Source organism: Terrapene carolina, unplaced genomic scaffold (genome assembly GCF_002925995.2).
Source record: "Terrapene carolina triunguis isolate 2854851 unplaced genomic scaffold, T_m_triunguis-2.0 Scaffold179, whole genome shotgun sequence".
Lineage (NCBI taxonomy): Eukaryota > Metazoa > Chordata > Testudines > Emydidae > Terrapene > Terrapene triunguis.
The window spans coordinates 4386206-4400783 of NW_020664530.1; the positions used below are offsets into that span (position 1 = coordinate 4386206).

The window sequence follows — 14578 nt, forward strand, 5'->3', positions numbered from 1 at the left end:
ATTTTAAAGTCTGTTATTTTGCCAACTCGCAGAGATAGAAATGGGAGCTTTACAGCATTAGAGAGAGGACATATTAGGGGGACCCAGCACTCATGGAAACTCCTGAGATTTATAGATTTAAAGTTACTATTACATTTTAGGTTATTTTGGAGGTTATGTCTCTCTCAGGATATGTCTACACAGCATCTAGGAGTGAACCTTCCAGCCCGGGCCCACAGACTCACGTTAGCAGGGTTGACGCTAGTACTCCAAAAATTAGTTGTACAAATGGTGCTTTTATGTTGTGGCTCGGGCTGGAGCTTGGGCTCTCAAGCTTAGAGAGAGGGGTGGGCTTGACAGCCCACGCTGCATCGTAAAACACCATCTACACAGTGAATATTTATGCACATGTTTAACTTTACTCAGTGAGTAATCAAATTGAAGTCCATTGTACTACTCGTGCGCCTCAAGTTAAGTAGGCATGTAAATCTCTTGGCTGGGCCCACACATCATCTGGATTTAACATCAAGAAGTTCTACATAATTCCCTAAGCCTTCACGATTAAGGTGAGTGAGACATTTGCCCACTACTTCAATGAGCATAGAATCAAGCATCTATAAAATATTAATTCTGCAACATATATGGCATATACAAAATACAAGACAATGTGGTAGGATTGAAAAGGTTTTATTTTATAGGTTCCTTACTCATGAGTAGTAAAGCTGCTCATAAGTTATACAGGTCATCCCAAGTTCATGTTATTAAAACCTTTTTAGTCATGCACCATATCACTATGTATGCTGTATATGCCATATACTTCATAGAAAATCTTACAAATATTTAGAGAATTAAAAAATAGTTACTGTTCCTATGACATAACAAAAGAATAAAGTAGCTACAGATTAAGTATGAAGAGCAATCAGTACCTTTTGCTAAGTAATAAAACAAATATAGATTCAAATCTGTAGAGCCTTTCCAAGTTTTACATCTAGATACTAGACAAAAAGTACAATATTTGGAATTGATGTGAGCCTGACTTTTTTAGCTGCCCACCATACCATCTAGAACAGCAAATAATGTATTATTGCTATTAAATAGGCTGATGATTGGAAACACACCACCAGTTTATAAAAGAAGATCCTATATTTTAAGTAATTATCAGCCAATTTCAGAGCTACTAAATGCAGTAAAAAAACCCTGAAGGATACTAATTCATTCACACCTCCAAATCAGTTCTTGATTTGACAATACCACAGTGCTAATAAGGGCACAATACAGATTTCTGAGGGGAAAACAGCTTTCTACAATTAATGAGTTCATAACATTTTTCTATAATACATCGTTTTATAAAATGAACATGATTGATTTTTTCTTTAAAAAAATAAACCCATACCACCATCCCTGATGTAGCACCTCCAACTGATTTGCTTCAAAATTAAGAGCCTTATTTTTGATGAGTGCTCAGATAGCTGATTAGAAAATTGTCTTACAAACACAGTCATTAAACAGTAAGCCAATCAGGAGAGCTACATTGGAGCTGGAGGCAGGGTGTAAATTATAATAAAGTAATGTGCCACATTGGGGAACCTAGCGGTGCAATTACGAGACATTTTTTATTGATCGTTAGATTATAACTGCTACACTCTGGCTTGTACCAGCAATTTATTATATACTGTGTGTGTGTGTGTGTGTATATGTGTATATACACACACACACACACACACGAACACACACACACACCTCTACCTCGATATAACGCTATCCGCTGGAGCCAAAAAATCTTACCGCGTTATAGGTGAAACTGCATTATATTGAACTTGCTTTGATCCACCGGAGTGCGTAGCCCCCCGCCCACCCGGAGCACTGCTTTACCGCGTTATATCCGAATTCGTGTTATATCGGGTCGCATTATATCGAGGTAGAGGTGTATATATTTTCTATACTGTAGGTGCAGAAAATAGAGAGGAATATGCATTCGCGATCTATTTGCTGTATGTCATTTATTTCATCGAGCTATTATCATTATAGATGAAGGTGCTTTGACTGGTTTGAAAATGTTTACTGTTTTTATCAGTATTTCCTTATAATAAGTAAATGAAATCTCTTTCCAAACAAAATATTAAGTTTGGTCATTATATACAGACATATATACACATACTCACATATTATGCATATGTGTAGATTATCGCTCCCCTCCCCCCCCCAAAATGGAAAATACCTTAAAAGAGCATTAAGGTGTCAAAAGCAAGAACTCCAAAGTTGTCTCTGCAACTTTAATATTGCCCCTTTGTGTGTATGCATTATAACACAGTCTTTAATTACATGATCTCATACTATTTTTTTTCACAGGACCACTGATTCACTCAGTGCATAGGATGGATCTGCTCAGGGGATGAATCTGAGTTATGTAGTGAATGAAGCTTTTATGTGTATGAACCCTGCTGAATTCCATCATGTGGAGTCATAATGACCTCTACATGTGTCAGCAGCACAGTTGGAACCTTCAGATCCACAGCACAGAACTAAAGGAATAACTGACAGCAAGCTAAGATTGTCATCCTCTGTTTGGACCAGCCACTAACTGGACCAGCCACTAAGAGGACTACGTTAACATGAAATAGGTACCTTTTAAAGCGTACTAACAGAGCCTACCTGGGCAATTAGAGAGCAGCACATTAGACAAGCCCACTGTTTGGGGAAAAATAGATTTGCCACAATCCTCTATATCTGGAATCTAGGCAGAAAACAGATAATTCCAAATCATACCCATTTTAGTCAAGATTGCTACAGGCTACAGTTAAGTGTCACACTGAATCACATATGAGCATGGACCATATATTTTTCTGTGCATTGTACAAAGCCAAAAGCATGCATGGTATTCAACAGAACATCACCACCAACACCACTACACCATCACATGGTGGTGAGGGAAAAAGCCTTTACTCTTCTATAGAAATAATTATGGACTGATGGCATAAACCAAAAGAGACCAGAGTGTTGTAGGCACTAGAGCTGGGTGAAATATCGCTGAAAAATGTAATTTGGGAGCAACCAAAACTATTCACAAATTTGTGTGAAGTTTAGCAAATAGTTTTGGCCAAATAAAAAAATTAGATTTTTTTTTGTATTTTGAAAAAGTCAGAATGGTTCATTTTGAATTGTCATTTCGTTTGACCTGAAGGAAAGTTCGTTGGTGTTTCATTTCAGCAAGGGGGGAAAACAATAAAATCAGTTTCGGTTTGAAATTCTCCTCCTTCGGTTTCAGCCACCACACTGAAAAATCAATTATTTACTCAGCTCTATTAGGCACCCTTTGGAGGCAAACTGTTTAATCCCACACTGAAGTACCAGAACTCTGGAGTCTCTTTTGCTGCTTGACAAAACACACACTTATCCCACTACACTGGTAGCTGGAAATTCTAACAACTGACAGAATGTGGGAACAGCTACACTAAGACTCAAAATGGAAAGTGAAGGGTGGAGGTAGGGGGGTGAAAAAAGAAAGGGCAAAAGAAGAATAAACCAACATAACCAGCACCACTTGGCACCTTTATTATGACAACTTAGGTGAGGACAAGGGCACAGAGAAGGTAATGTTTCTCAGCAGCCCTGGGATGAAGATAACAACGAATTACACTGATTTTTGCCGTATACAGAATTAAAACATACATTTGCAAATATGCTAATTGGAAGCAAATCAATTTTAAGTGTCCAGTCTAATAATTAGCTCTATAGACAGGCAGTTTAAAAACAAATACAATGGGACAAACTATATATTTCTTTAACTTAGCTCATGAGCTAACACATCCCACTTTTAAGTTACAGGAACTTGAACCAGACATGATTGATTTGTCCTTCTTTCAGTCCTTGCCCTTTTGTGATTCTGCAGAGAACACTAGGAACCAGCAATAACTCACCACATGCCTCAGAGATCTTTTTTGTTTTTGGAAATCTCTCAGCAACATGACATCTCACATTTGTTATGGTTGATTCTGGGCATTTAAATATGCAAACAATTAAAGTATATTTGCAAGGCATATGACAAATGAGCATTTGCACACTGGCCAATTTTTCATTGACTTGCATTCAAGAACACGATTATATTTCAGCTTTGCCTCCACAGTTGTCTAAATGAGTTGATTTCCTAATATTCATGTGGGCAGGTTGACTGATGAGAATGACTTTAGTATAAACTCAAGAGTCTCACTCCTGGACAAATTCCACTCCCATTATATTGGTATAAATTCATAGTAATGGTTGAAGTCAGTGGAGTCACTCTGGATTTAAAATGGTGTAATGAGAGCAGAATCTGACCCTTTTCCTCTTCCGACATCTCTTCCCCTGCCACACAACAAAAAGCCTTCTAAATTTTTTACACTTCCTACTTGGCCTATTTCTGTTGATTTTTAAGTGATTTTAGTATTTTAAATTAAGTCTTTGATCTATATAAATGAGTCGAAGTACCAGAGCTGGGACTGGAGCTAAACTGGTCTTGAAAGGACATAGAGGAGATGCAAGGGGAAGAAAGATTTCATTCTCCTGAAACCTCTCCTACACCAAATGTCTGAAGAAATGTACCACTGTACTTAACAGTGGAACACAGCAGAATTCAAACATTGGCCAGGCTAATTCAGTCTAGTTTTACTTACAGTTATGTTCCCAAATCATATAAGAGGGGGACATTTCTCTATTGCAGAAGAGCTGGAACCTTCCCCCAGATTTCAGTGGATGTCTGGATTTGGGGAGGAGATCCAGACTTGAGGTTTGCGCATAGACTCTGCTTTTACCAGGAGGGACCAAAAACCCAGCTCCAATGCCTCCATCACACACTTATGATCCAAATTTTGTGGCTCAGTCACAACTGTAAACATTACTTTTAGGTTTTAAAACTTGCAGCTACCATAAACTGAGCTGAGCACTGCTTCAGTGTGGAACACTTCCTAGTTTTAAAATATTTTATGCATTAGGCAGTGCCCCTGTCGTTGCTTTGTTAACTGTTGTTCAGCTTTGACATCAGTCTGCCCACACCAGGACATCAGCCTCACTAAGTATATTTCAGCAGGCCTTGTCTTATAATAACTGATCAGCCTCCTTGAAGGCGGACAACAAAATGCTTACAGCTGAGCAGCTAATTTGCTGGCAACAGGCTGACACTGCCCAAAGTGACTGTAGCAGCAGCACTGATTCTGATGCCCAGTGCTAAACAGAATTTTAAAAATAAGGAAACTGGAAGGAAGCAAGGTACTGCCCATGGGAGCTCTGAAAATGTTTCCCAGTTACCGAACTAGAAAGATATTTATTTACTAATAGAATAGAAGGGGACTGGATGCTTCAAACTGTTGATTGTGAAGCCTTTCACCTACCGGTCACTAGTTAAAATCCAGCCCACGCTGGAAATTGCTGCACTCTGACAGCTGTTTGGCAGCCTGTAGAGATGAGTTTCATTTAGTTGTCTCTATCCAATTTCTAGTGGCCAAGTCTCAGTATCATAAAAGCCATCACCACAACCAGGACCAATCATTTAACACTCTGAGAAGAGGCACCAAGGATTAAAGGGGTGTGTTGATTATTTGCCCGCCCTAACTGGAAGGAGGCCCATTGGCAGGGCATCATGGGGAAGCTTGGATTGTACTGTACTGTACTGTATCCTATTTGGGGGAATAAACAGCTCTGCACAGTCTCCACTGCTGTTAATTCAGAACTTTTCCTGAACAATAAACCCATAAAATAAAAGAGACTCAATTGGTTTAAGATTCCAGATCAGTAGTTCAAATGCCATCTAAAATGCACTTAAAACAACAAGCCTGAAAATCAGCTTCTTCTTCACTTTGGAGCTCCAAGTTCTGTGTTTCCTCTGCAAAACTTGGCCATAAACACTTAAAACAGCGCAGTGCCTTTAAAATAAAATGGTAGCCGTAACAGTAATGGCATTTTCTTTTGTGGGTGGGTGGCAGGATTCTTCAATTTCATGCGCACAACAATTAAGCAGTTTAGAAACAAACAAGGAACACAAAAATAATAAGTAATACAGCAAAAGTTTGATTTTTACTATCAATGGCGATATTTAAAAAAAAAGTTTTGGTTGATATTAGCAAAACTATTGACAACAACAGAAGTAAGAGCTTTCTCTTATTATTATTGCCTCCTTGTAGTCAAACAGTAGGGAGACTCTGTTGCATAGAAGTGGTTCACAGCAGTATAATTCCCACCCTACAAAAGCCAGTTTGCACAAAAATTACATGGAAAAAAACCATACACACAATGTGCTCATTCACTTGCAGAGGTTAATAATACAGGTATCAGAAGGTACAGCATATGAAAGGAAATATGCATTGAGTCATAACTTACTATTTGCTAGTGCGATCATTCCTTATTATAGAAAATCCTTAGAATGCCATTATCCTCCAGCCAGGTTCCCTTATCAATAGCAGTACTGCAGCTTTCTTTCTTCATTCTCAGTTAACCTCCATGAAGGGACCTCAGAGGATATATACTGGATAACACTAGCACTTGAAGATTTCTTTTCTTTTTAAATGGTATGAAGCTGTTATCAGCAAGCAGCCAGATGAGTCAAATCAGAGCTAGTATTATCTAAATTCTCTGTTGTAAATCAGATTTTAATGGAGAAAAGATTTATATCCCTTTGGGACCAGGTAAGGAATATGTTATTAGTGTGATCCAGAATGTGTACTTTACAATAGTAAATACAGCTAGGAGTTGTTCCCCTGAGCAATTTTCCAGCTTCTCCAAATTTCTTTGCTCATAAGGTGGAAACTAAAACAAATGAATCTCCCGTTTTTTCCCAATATTAGTAAATGACAGTTTGTAAGGAAACATTTATACATATATATGCACATGTGTGTACATACATACACACACGCTCTGTAGTATTGTATGTGAAATCAAGACGTAAGCTGTATTTGCTTGACCATTGGAAGGAGAGTGTATGGATTTCAGTTTTATTTATTACATCATAGATGTGAGAGGTTTGGAAACATCCCTCAGCACAGCCTCTGTCAGATATTTATCCCTTTCTATTCCTATCCAGAGCCTACAAAGTCTCACAGTATTTGTGAATTGAATGTATATCACATTTGACTAGCATATGAGAGCTTTTTATACATTTTCATCACATGGAAATTCACATATGCCCAGAAAGAAAACTGTGTTAAACTCATAAGTAAGGTTGATAAGTGAATCAACACTTAAATATACTGTAGTGCAAGAAAGTTAGAGATAAAATAAAAAAAGAATCTAAAAATTCTGGAAAAAATGTTATTTGTATTACAATAATGTCTACATGCCCCAATAAAGATCCAAGGCTCTATTAATAGTGTGACAGACCCAGACCAGTGTGGTACAGGAGTCTGGTAGAGGGCAAATATACTGGTCACTGGATGAGTAGTTTTCTGTTCCCTGAGTGACCAGAGAAGGGGCTGCACTAGAGTAATCAGGAACCTGCTAGAACCAGTTAAGGCAGGCAGGCTAATTAGGACACCTGGAGCCAATTAAGAAGCTGCTGCTAGAATCAATTAAGGCAGGCTAATCAGGGCACCTGGGTTTTAAAAGGAGCTCACTTCAGTTTGTGGTGTGAGTGTGAGGAGCTGGGAGCAAGAGGTGCAAGGAGCTGAGAGTGAGCTGCTGGAGGACTGAGGAGCACAAGCGTTATCAGACACCAGGAGGAAGGTCCTGTGGTGAGAATAAGGAAGGTGTTTGGAGGAGGCCATGGGGAAGTAGCCCAGGGAGTTGTAGCTGTCATGCAGCTGTTACAGGAGGCACTATAGATAGCTGCAGTCCACAGGGCCCTGGGCTGGAACCTGGAGTAGAGGGTGGGCCCGAGTTCCCCCCAAACTTCCCAATTGACCTGGACTGTGGGTTCTTCCAGAGGGGAAGGTCTCTGGGCTGTTCCCCAACCCACATGGTGAATCTCTGAGGCAAGAAAATCTGCCAATAAGCGCAGGACCCACCAAGATAGAGGAGGAACTTTGTCACAATAGCTAAATCATCAGTTGATTCGTCCAGCTATTACAGCACAGATTCTAAATTAATTTATAGTTGAGACACTTACAAATATGTGATGGTCCAGAAATCAAGTTTTTAAAACAAGCCTTTCAGATCTTTTTCTATTAACTGATGACAAAACAAGGAAAAGCCTTTTACTTTTTGTCACATTTAGCGTGAAAAATATCATCGATTTACACACCCAGGGTTGAATTTATAATATTTATAAGCATTCTGTCCATTAAGGTTTACTGGGGAGGGGTGTGTCTCATATTTCCATGCGCAAATGAGCAGGCAAAGGTCTGCCATACCCAAGCTATCAGCAAAAATTTCGACACTTAAGTCACACTTCATAGCAATGTGTGCCCTCCTTCCCTTTGCTTCTTTATATTATCCTTCGTGGGTGAGCTGCCATTTTCAATTTAAGTGTAAAATCACGGGCAGAACAGAAGTCAGGAGGATCATTAGTGATAGCTAGTACTAGAGCTACAGCATTTTTCCAGCAATTTTAATCTAGAGCTTGTCATGAGAAAAAAAGCTCGTTGCAATGGAAATTAATATGCATTCTGGATTTGGGGTATTTGTTTCACTGCTTTTTGTTCTACCATCATCTGAATAATAATCAGATTCAGAATTTGAGTTATTAATGGTTAGGTTCAGCCACTTACTTGGGCACAGGATCAGTTTCAGGCTTTAGAGTCTCAAGTTGCTTTTGGAATACCTAGAGAATCCCGGCATTCTTAGGTTCTATACTTTAGTGATGAAGAGGTTGAGGTATAAATAATAGAACTAGCCAGATTTTGTGATTAAAACATTAATAATGAGACCAACCAAGTCAGCTGGAGCAACTGATGTGCAACGTGAACATTACCCAGTCAAATAATGCAAAGTGCGGTGTTTGGTTTCTCATTAAAAACAGAAAGGAACAAGGAAAGGAAGGAAGTAGAGCTGCTGTTGTAATGTTAGTTTCCTACCGATAGGTCACATTGTCATTTCTATGCCTGCTTGTCTCCCTGCACAAAAAAGGTAACTGAACAAAATGAAAAAAACTCTTGAGTTTTTTCCCTATATAGTGCTCATCACCATAGTATCTAGATGCTGTACCTCCCAGAATTCAGCAGCTAATCACAGTATTGTTGGTATCATAAGCATTGAGGACAACTGAATTCCCAGTCCAATGCCATATGCAAATTGTGTCTGATACCATTCCAACCTTCCAAATCCACTCCCCTCAAACCAACCATGGAGTGGTTAGTAACCCATGTCCCCATAAAAAACAAACAACTCTTTGGCCAATAGAATAAGGTTTAAACTCAGACTTCTCCATACAGAACATGTCTGAATGGATCAACCCAATTACGTGTGTGACAGATTTTTAGTATCATTTTAGTATACATTTTTAATACACAGCCCCAGCCTAACATATTCCAAATTGCCTGTTCCCACAAGTAAAACATCTATTAACATAAACTAGACTGTAAACAAAAGGTACATGATAAGATGGAGAAGAGGTGAGAGCACCTACTAGGAGACAATTATGCACCTATTACACAGATGACCATTTAGCAAATTCTCTGGTCAGATGCTGCTGCTTATACTATTTATAATTTTGAAAATTATTCTTCACCCTCCTGTCCAAATGGGGGGGAAGAAAAAAAAAAAAGCAAAAGTGGCTCAGTATTTACATACACAAAAAAGCAGACAGCCACTCCACCCCCATTTTGCGAGTTTAGGCTCCTTTTTAAAATTCTAGCCTACACGAGTTTGGTGCCCCAAATCCATGGAACTTGGACTCCTAACTCTTAGGCTAGGTCTGCACTACCCGCCTGAATTGGCGGGTAGAAATCGACCTCTCGGGGATCGATTTATCGCGTCCCGTTGGGACGCGACAATCGATCCCCGAATCGACGCTCTTACTCCACCAGCGAAGGTGGGAGTAAGCGCCGTCGACAGGAAGCCGCAGAGGTCGATTTTGCCACCGTCCCTACAGCGGGGTAAGTCGGCTGCGATACGTCAAATTCAGCTACGCTATTCGCGTAGCTGAATTTGCGTATCTTAAATCGACCCCCCTCTGTAGTGAAGACGTAGCCTTAGGCTCCTTTTAAAACCCCAGCCTTAAGTTTTCAAACAACCACATTTTGAGGTTATATAGTGTAATAATGACTGCACACAGTGCTCTCTTTAACAATAATGATCCACATTAGCTTTTTGTGGTGCTTATGTCATAGAAAGTTCTGGATCACATTCACTTCATGCATGGCCCTATGCTAGGGGATTCCCCATACCTCTGCATTTTCTTGTGATTCAAGAATGCTCAACATGGAATATGCCCGACTGCTATATATGTAGTTACTCTAGCAAATATTTAGAATAACTCTTGCCATTGCTAAACAATATTTATTTCTGTCTGGTCAGAGTATATTTAGTTCAAGCAGGTCAAACCAGCACATTTTGGCCCTTGATCACAGAGAAAAGAGAATGTCAATAAACCTTCAATCTACCCATTCCTTTCCCTGTTTAAATGTCACTATGGTAATAGCCTCTTTGACAGACATGGCGGGCCCTTCCCATGAAAATGAACATTATCGGGTTGGACATTCCCACTGGATTCTCTGACTATCTGATTCCATAGAAGGCTGTGGGTGGTAAGGCAAGTTTAGAATTGACTATCTGCTAGCAATGGTCTTTGGGGAAAGAGCTATCACAACATTTTCCAGACTTTAATTACAATTAGGATCTACAAATGCTGAGTTATGATAAGCTATGGAGCTTTTGCCAAATTGCTATCGTGTTTTGCAAATTTTCTCTCATGAAAGAGACCACAGCTTTAGAAGCAACAGAAAATTCCATGGGACACATTATACGGGGTAGCAGGCAGACTCTCTCCAAAATTACCCTGACAATCCTCTCTGTTTCCCAGCCAGGGACCTTGTTAAGGTGACAAAGATCATGTCATTTAACTCAGGGAAAATTCAATGCATTTGAAAAATAACTAGCATTTGAAACAAACAAAAAGTTTCCTCACAAAGTTCATCGCATTTTGATACAGTGCAGTGTGTAACTTCAGCTGGCTATTTTACGAAATGATGTGAACTCCTTAGACTCTGCTTCATTAACTTAATGGTGGTTTAAGCTTCCTTCTCCTACTCTCTCTAAGTCTGGGAAATTTATTGAGACATTATGTTACTCATTTTTTATACAGTAGACACAAAATTCATTGTACAGCCAAAAGCATATGAGTGAGGAGGATTTAGAAAAATCTCATCCTATCCCTATCATTGAGAACACATATCATAGAATATAGAATATCAGGGTTGGAAGGGACCTCAGGAGGTCTTCTAGTCCAACCCCCAAAGCAGGACCAATCCCCAGACAGATTTTTGCCCCAGACCCTTAAATGGCCCCCTCACGGATTGAACTCACAACCCTGGGTTTAGCAGGCCAATGCTCAAACCAAGTCTTTCAAATTAGAAGACGAGTGCTCCTTTTATATGGTACAGCCAACCCTTACAGACCAGTTGAACTGTGCCAGCCAGTCAGCTCTTCACCCCAATTTCCTGCATCTGGAAACTTCCTTCCATTCTTAATTTAATGCAGAATTCAGAACCCAACTACTAGTGAGCCATTGCTAACTAGAGATTTCAGCTGTGCACACTCAAATCTGCAGTGGAATTTAAGGCTTTCCAGATGCTGAACTGCAAGAGACCATGTAAAACTATGTTTTGCCAAAGATTAAACCCCTAGTAAAAGGTAAACGCAGACAGCTAGATGTGAGGCAGGCAACAGTGACACAGTAGGCCCCAGCAGAGTGGCTGGACCTCAGATTCATCATTAAGATAAAGAAGGTATTCCTGTGGATGGGCACAAGGGTCTACCTATGTAGATCAGACTGCAGGATTAGGACCCAGGTTAGAATCATAGGACTGGAACGGACCTCAAGAGGCCATCTAGTCCAGTCTCCTGAACTCATAGCAGGACTACGTATTATCTAGACCATCCCTGACAGGTGTTTGTCTAACCTGCTCTTAAAAATCTCCAATGATGGAGATTCCACAATCTCCTTGGCAAATTTATTCCAGTGCTTAACCATCCTGACAGCTAGGAAGTTTTTCCTAATGTCCAACCTAAACTGCCCTTGCTGCAATTTAACCCATTGCTTCCTGTTCTATCCTCAGAGGTTAAAGATAATAATTTTTCTCCCTCCTCCTTAGAACAATTTTTATGTACCTCAAAACTGTTATGTCCCCTCTCAGTCTTCTCTTCTCCAGACTAAATAAACACAATTTTTTCAATCTTCCCTCATATTTCATGTTTTCTAGACCTTTAATCATTTTGGTTGCTCTTCTCTGAATTTTCTCCAATTTGCCCACATCTTTCCTGAAATGTGGCACCCAGAACTGGACACAAAACTCCTTGTCAGCCAGGAGTAGAGCAGAAGAATTACTTTTCACATGTTGCTGACAACACTCCTGCTAATACATCCCAGAATGAGGTTTTCTTTTTTGCAAGTTTTACACTGTTCACTCATATTTAGCTTATGATCCACTATGACCCCCAGATCCCTTTCTCCAGTACTCCTTCCTAGGCAGTCATTTCCCATTTTGTATGTGTGCAACTGATTGTTCCTTCCTAAGTGGAGTACTTTGCATTTATCCTTATTGAATTTCATCCTATTTACTTCAGACCATTTCTCCAGTTTGTCCAGATCATTTTGAATTTTAATCGTATCCTCCAAAGCACTTGCAACCCCTCCCAGTGTGCTATGCCATTATCTAAATCATTAATGAAGATATAGAACAGAACTGCACCCAGAACTGATCCCTGGAGGACCCCACTTGATATGTCCTTCCAGCTTGACTGTGAACTGCTAACTACTCTCTGGGAATGGTTTTCCAGCTTGTTATACACCCACCTTATAGTAGCTCAATCTAGATTATATTTCCCTCATTTGTTTATGAGAGGATCATGGGAGACCGTATCAAAGTCAATATATTCTACATCTACCACTCCCCCCTTTTCCCCCTTATCCACAAGGCTTGTTATCCTGTCAAAGAAAGCCATTAGGCTGGTTTGACACAATTTGTTCTTGACAAATCTATGATGACTGGTTTCAGAGTGGTAGCCGTGTTAGTCTGTATCAGCAAAAACCCTGTTAGTCTCTAAGGTGCCACAAGGACTCCTTGTTGTTTTTTTTTATGATGACTGTTACTTATCACCTTATTATCTTCTAGGTGTTTGCCAATTGATTGCTTAATTATTTGCTCCATTATCTTTCCAGGTACTGAAGTTAAGATGGTTGGTCTGGAATTCCCCAGGTTGTCCTTATTTCCCTTTTTATAGATGGGCACTATATTTGCCCTCTTCCAGTCCTCTGGAATCTCTCCCATCTTCCATGACTTTTCAAAGATAATCGCTAATGGCTCAGATAGCTCCTCAGTCAGCTCCTTGAGTATTCTAGGATGCATTTCATCAGGCCCTGGTGACTTGGAGACATCTAATTTGTCTAAGTAATTTTTTAGTTGTTCTTTCCCTATTTTAGCCTCTGATCCTACCTCATTTTCACTGACATTCACTGTGTTAGATGTCCAAGTAACACATTCTCTCCCCGCCCCACCATCAAGTAACAGGCCTACCTTGTCCTTGGTCTTCCTCTTGCTTCTAAAATATCTGTAGAATGTTTTCTTGTTACCCTTTTTATTTATGTTATTTGTTTATATTCATCCCTTGTAATTTGGCCTATTTTCCACTTTTTGTAGGACTCTGAGTTTCAGATAATTGAAGATCTCCTGGTTGAGCCAGGGTGGTCTCTGGCCATGCTTCCTATCTTTCCTATGCAATGGCATTGTTTGCTCTTGTGTCCTTAATAATGTCTTTTTGAAAAACTGCCAACTCTTTTGAACTGTTTTCCCCTTTAGACTTGCTTCCCATGGGATCTTACCTACCAACTCCCTAAGTTTGCTAAAGTCTGCCTTCTTGAAATCCATTATCTTTATTCTGCTGTTTTCCCTCCTACCATTCCTCAGAATCATGAACTCTACCATTTCATGATCACTTTCTCCTAAGCTGACTTCCGCTTTCAAATTCTCATCCAGTTCCTCCCTATTTGTCAAAATCAAATCTAGAACAGCCTTTCCCCTACTGGATTTCTCCACCTTCTGAAATAAAAAAATGTCTCTGGGTTAGTAGAAGATGGCCTTTACGGAACATTCCAGTGTTTGTGAACCACTTCTTTGGTTCTTTCCTTTTCAATTTTAATGCATCTCCACAACAACAACAAAAAGTTGACTTCATCTTCTTGGGTAAAAATACCCTGCATGACTCAAAGGAAAAATTTCCTCTTTTTATTTTTCTGTCAATAGAATTTTGTTGTCTTTTTCTCTTCTAACAAATACTCCTGTTTTAGGGCAAATGCACTTTACCCATTTTAAATAATAATAAAGAAAAGATATATTCATCCAGAGTTGATAAATAGACAGTATATGTCAAGCAGTTCTCAGAAAGTGAGGTGGCTTTAATAATCTGTATCACATTATTATTTCTCTCTCATAACTTTATGGCTTATAGGCAGGAGTTTAGGCACTTGCAGCCTTACCTCCCT

General features: G+C 39.5%; 1 protein-coding gene across 2 annotated transcripts in view; it reads right to left on the reverse strand.

Annotated features, from left to right (window-relative positions):
- Positions 1-14578, reverse strand: part of LOC112103624 (thiamin pyrophosphokinase 1-like) — a 599015-nt gene that overhangs the window by 92034 nt on the left and 492403 nt on the right. The window lies entirely within an intron of this gene.